The following is a 6370-nucleotide window of genomic DNA, read 5'->3' on the forward strand; positions in this document are numbered from 1 at the left end:
CACTAGGTACCTAGCTGGACTCCTATCTAGCAGGAGGGTCAGTCAGTCCTCCACTAGGTACCTAGCTGGACTCCTATCTAGCAGGAGGGTCAGTCAGTCCTCCACTAGGTACCTAGCTGGACTCCTGTCTAGCAGGAGGGTCAGTCAGTCCTCCACTAGGTACCTAGCTGGACTTCTGTCTAGCAGGAGGGTCAGTCAGTCCTCCACTAGGTACCTAGCTGGACTTCTGTCTAGCAGGAGGGTCAGTCAGTCCTCCACTAGGTACCTAGCTGGACTTCTGTCTAGCAGGAGGGTCAGTCAGTCCTCCACTAGGTACCTAGCTGGACTTCTGTCTAGCAGGAGGGTCAGTCAGTCCTCCACTAGGTACCTAGCTGGACTTCTGTCTAGCAGGGGGGTCAGTCAGTCCTCCACTAGGTACCTAGCTGGACTCCTATCTAGCAGGAGGGTCTGTCATTCAACATAAATGTATTTTATGAATATATTGTACAGTGTTGGCCTGTTAGAGGTTCATGAGAGAGACTGAATATCAACAGAACCATCTCAGTCTATCAGCAGGTTTCCTGTTAGAGGTTCATGAGAGAGACTGAATATCAACACAACCATTCTCAGAGCCAGTTTCCACAGACACATTCTCAGTTACCCAACCAGCCCGGACTTGATCCATTTCAACCATCTCTGACGTGACCTGAAAGTAGCTGTGCAGGAACAGTCCTCATCTAACCTGACAGAACTTGTCAGGCCCTGCAGAGAAGAATTGTTGTATATTTCCATAGTGGTGTTGGTGTGTCCATGGATTTGTGGTTTGGGTCAGATAACAATCTGGACAGGTAGGCAGGAAGACGGCGGTGGAAGAGACAACGAACACTGAAGACAGACAGAAAGACAGACAGACACACACAGACTCACAGTTTGTACATTCAGACACATGAAATGGCAACAGTTTGTCCATTCAGACACATGAAATGGCAACAGTTTGTACATTCAGACACATGAAATGGCAACAGTTTGTACATTCAGACACATGAAATGGCAACAGTTTGTACATTCAGACACATGAAATGGCAACAGTTTGTACATCAGACACATGAAATGGCAACAGTTTGTACATTCAGACACATGAAATGAAATGGCAACAGTTTGACACATGAAACATTCAGACACATGAAATGGCAACAGTTTGTACATTCAGACACATGAAATGGCAACAGTTTGTACATTCAGACACATGAAATGGCAACAGTTTGACAACATGAAATGGCAACAGTTTGTACATTCAGACACATGAAATGGCAACAGTTTGTACATTCAGACACATGAAATGGCAACAGTTTGTACATTCAGACACATGAAATGGCAACAGTTTGTACATTCAGACACATGAAATGGCAACAGTTTGTACATTCAGACACATGAAATGGCAACAGTTTGTACATTCAGACACATGAAATGGCAACAGTTTGTACATTCAGACACATTGGCAACAGTTTGTACATTCAGACATGAAATGGCAACAGTTTGTCCATTCAGACACATGAAATGGCAACAGTTTGTACATTCAGACACATGAAATGGCAACAGTTTGTACATTCAGACACATGAAATGGCAACAGTTTGTACATTCAGACACATGAAATGGCAACAGTTTGTCCATTCAGACACATGAAATGGCAACAGTTTGTACATTCAGACACATGAAATGGCAACAGTTTGTCCATTCAGACACATGAAATGGCAACAGTTTGTCCATTCAGACACATGAAATGGCAACAGTTTGTACATTCAGACACATGAAATGGCAACAGTTTGTCCATTCAGACACATGAAATGGCAACAGTTTGTACATTCAGACACATGAAATGGCAACAGTTTGTACATTCAGACACATGAAATGGCAACAGTTTGTACATTCAGACACATGAAATGGCAACAGTTTGTACATTCAGACACATGAAATGGCAACAGTTTGTACATTCAGACACATGAAATGGCAACAGTTTGTACATTCAGACACATGAAATGGCAACAGTTTGTACATTCAGACACATGAAATGGCAACAGTTTGCCTACCCGGCGCGCAGGGCAGCAGCTGAATTGTCTGCACTGACCACCAACAGCCCGAGACTAATGATAAAAATAGAAACACAAGACTTAATCGTTTGTTTACAGAAATGTTTGGCGATCATCTAGAAATGCCTTGGAGATCGACCGGTTGGTGACCACTGGCATTGAGCAAAATAGGCTGCTTGAAATACCGTAGTTGATCTATTTACTGCTGGGAAGTGGGTCCAATTAAACGAGAGATGGAACGAATGGTGACCTCGTTGTAGGCCATAATATGATACCCCGTGAGAATGAAAACATCACAGAAAAGGTGAGGAATTTATTTTGCAATTATCATGGAAACGAAATAAATAAAAGCCTAGGGAATAGATGGCTATTTTTAATTATTTTAAAATGCAAAGATAAACGGAATGGATGTTCTCTCTTCTCACTAACTGTAAATGATTGCATCATGTTATTAACCTTTTTATTGTTATGAATAAGCGTGTCCATCATATCCCACATTTACACTAAATACTAATCTACTGGCCTTCTTGAAATGCAATACTTCAACCACTAGAAACTGTGCATACGCATGGGTTAAAGTTAGCGGGAAGGAGAGTGTGTGTGCGTCTGTGTGTCTGTCTGCATGTCTGTCTGCGCGTGTGCTTTGTGTGTCTTCGCATAAACCAATACCTGTTGAACCCGCCCACTGTGTTGAAACATGAAGTACATTTATAAGGAAGTAAAGGAAAAACTGGACACTGTCGGTAGGAGAAAAATGTTTCTAAGGTATGTAGCGTAATTTTTGTTTGTTTGTAGAAAAGTGTTTTGGAGAAGTTAGGCCATCGCAGAGAGAGGTGAATTATGGGGTAAGACAATCACAAACTTGTTAAGTTATTACAATACTGATTTCAACTTTCAATAATTATCATTTTAGGTTTCCTTACATTGATGCTGATTCATATTGATCAGCCTCGTCAATATGAATCAATGTTATCTTATAGGCTTCAGGGCTATGAGGTAGGTAGGGTATGGGCGATTGACTTCACATGATCGTGATTATTGTCTTTGCGCTATAATCTTTGCGCTCTTTCACTTCCCGGAGGAAGACGTGTGTCACATAAACATGTTTCTTTGGAGAACAAAATTGTCAATCCGGTAAAAAAAAAACACGTGCGGTAATGGGCATTGAAACTAAATGTGACCAATTGATCCGGTCTTATGTAGCAGCATTTGAAATTTGTTATTTTTCTTCATTTGATAAAATCAGAAACAGAGATACAAAATGGTGTATCATACTCTGCATTTGAGGAACAATGGGAAAGTAATTCTGTTTTGATAGTTGAAACCCCAGCATTGAGAAAATGGCCCCTGAATGTTTAGGTGCACCTACTGGAGAGCTCTCCTTTGTCACCACCCATTCAGCATTGTTCACACCCTCTTAAGCCTTAGCTCCACCCATCTGTTTAAGGATTCACATGTGAGATCATGTGATAAACAGTGAGTAGTGTAGTAAAGATTAAGACTAAAAGTAGTAGCCTACAATAAGGAACAATTCCAGATCAACAGAAAGTGTCCAGATATAAATATTGTATAAATGTTAGATGATGCTAATCGAGACACTAAACTGATGGGTCATGTGATAGAAATGCTATACCCCCCAGCCACATCTAGCAACGTGGATGGGTCATGTGATAGAAATGCTATACCCCCCAGCCACATCTAGCAACGTGGATGGGTCATGTGATAGAAATGCTATACCCCCAGCCACATCTAGCAACGTGGATGGGTCATGTGATAGAAATGCTATACCCTCCAGCCACATCTAGCAACGTGGATGGGTCTCTACAGAAGGCAGAAACTGTACAGCCAAATGGTTACTGACATAGTAGCATATCAGAAATATATAGTGTCAAAATAAATGATATAAAAAACAAGTGTCAATGTAGAGAAAGAACTACATAATATACAGTATGTACAAGAACCATATCAATACCCATACCAGTGATACAGTATGTAGAAGATGTTGGATTAATCTTAATTAATTATTGATTAAGGGGACCTTAAGATTCATAAGTTTTGCTGCAGGCCTTTGAATAGATACTGTTGCTAGGTGTCTAAAACGCTGCCACTATACGTTGCACAAGCATCTATATTAGTCTTTGTGGTTAAGCCCTGGTTGTTGTGAGAGTGTGCTTGTAGGCTGGGTCTGAGTCAGACTGAAACTAGATAAAGAGAAGTAACCACTGTCTGGTTTTGACATGTTGATCTTGTGTGACAGTGGACAATGCTAATGAATTCACAGAAGCTACTGTACCAGGTTACCTTATAAGGTAACCTCAGCTTATGGGAACACACATACATTGACGTAGGTGATCATACCACTAGGGAGTGATCATGGGTATATAGTCTATACAGTTAACCAGCTCTTTGGTTGGTTGCAGAAACATACATGCTATGTTTCCATTGTCAAATTCTGTCTGCAGTTACATTAGTAAAGGTTTGATTGATTTACTTAAAGAAGTTATTGTCTGATTGCTGATTTCACCAGTAAACCAATGATTGACAAGGAACAAGGAACCTACCCTGACAAAGAACTAAATCAATAACCATATCAGTGATACTGGTGATAGATGAGGTAGTTATATAGTATGTAGTAGAACAATATCAATAACCATATCAGTGATACTGGTGATAGATGAGGTAGTTATATAGTATGTAGTAGAACCATATCAATAACCATATCAGTGATACTGGTGATAGATGAGGTAGTTATATAGTATGTAGTAGAACCATATCAATAACCATATCAGTGATACTGGTGATAGATGAGGTAGTTATATAGTATGTAGAAGAACCATATCAATAACCATATCAGTGATACTGGTGATAGATGAGGTAGTTATATAGTATGTAGAAGAACCATATCAATAACCATATCAGTGATACTGGTGATAGATGAGGTAGTTATATGTATACAATCAGTATAGGTAAAGTGGCTGAGCAGCAGGATACATTTTTTTAAAAGTAGCAACAACGTATGGCGTGTGTTAGGAGAGAGTCATGTGACTAGAAGCACTGCAGACAGTGCTGATGACTGGGAACTCTCCCCCAATGATGAACTGGTCCGTCTGAACCACGCATTAACAAGGGAATCTATATTCAGAGAGCCTGTTTTTGTCCTGCCCTTGACTTTTGGTGCAGGGCATGTGTTGTCCATAGCTTCTTCGTAGCACAACTCCCTGATCTTCTCAAAAATATCAGTTTGTCGAGCTGTGTCCAGTCCAGGTGGTGCTTGTCCAGGCAGACCATCTATGGGAGGAAGGATGTCAGCGTTGTGCAGCAGCTGAAACCTGGTCCCGACTGAGTCCCAACGCTCCTTGGTGACAACAACACCAGGCTTCAGAGCATCAATGCTGTAAAACAGGAAATAACTAAACCAATTGAGAAGACATGACAACCTTGCATAACATCAATTCACCTCCCTTAGTTAAGATATGAAGAATAACCTCATACAATGAAAATGATATTCACCTGAAGTGCTGGTACTTCTTGATCTGTGGCAGTGGCCTGAAGACCGGAGTCAGGTGTTGTTGCCAGCCATAACTTTCCACCAGCACCGTACCATCCTCCAGTCCAACCAGCTGTGGGATGGTGACCCCTGTCACTGTGCTGTTCTTCACAACACCAGCAATCTCAGACAAAGTGTTCACTCGGGTCTTTCTGAAGCGCTGTTTGATGAGGCCGAAGGGTTAGGATGAAATACCTGTCAGCTATTTTAACAGTCTGTAATGTCTACTTGGTAAATGTTTATAATGTCTACTACCGTCTTTCAATGTAAACTGTAAAATCGATATCTGTAATGTCTTTTAGTTAGTTGTGTGTGGAGCCCAGGTGTTATGGAGTCAGCTAATGGGGATCCAACCAGGTAGAATAGCTGTTGTTATGGAGTCAGGGGATACAACCAAGTAGACTAGCTGTTGTTATGGAGTCAGGGATCCAACCAGGTAGACTAGCTGTTGTTATGGAGTCAGGGGATCCAACCAGGTAGACTAGCTGTTGTTATGGAGTCAGGGGATCCAACCAGGTAGACTAGCTGTTGTTATGGAGTCAGCTAATGGGGATCCAACCAGGTAGACTAGCTGTTGTTATGGAGTCAGGAGATCCAACCAGGTAGACTAGCTGTTGTTATGGAGTCAGGGGATCCAACCAGGTAGACTAGCTGTTGTTATGGAGTCAGGGGATCCAACCAGGTAGACTAGCTGTTGTAAGGGAATACCCCCCCTGTAGTGGACAAAAATGAATGGGAAGTCATTGGCATCGGACA

This window comes from Oncorhynchus tshawytscha, unplaced genomic scaffold, assembly GCF_018296145.1.
Source record: "Oncorhynchus tshawytscha isolate Ot180627B unplaced genomic scaffold, Otsh_v2.0 Un_contig_418_pilon_pilon, whole genome shotgun sequence".
Classification (NCBI taxonomy): Eukaryota; Metazoa; Chordata; class Actinopteri; order Salmoniformes; family Salmonidae; genus Oncorhynchus; species Oncorhynchus tshawytscha.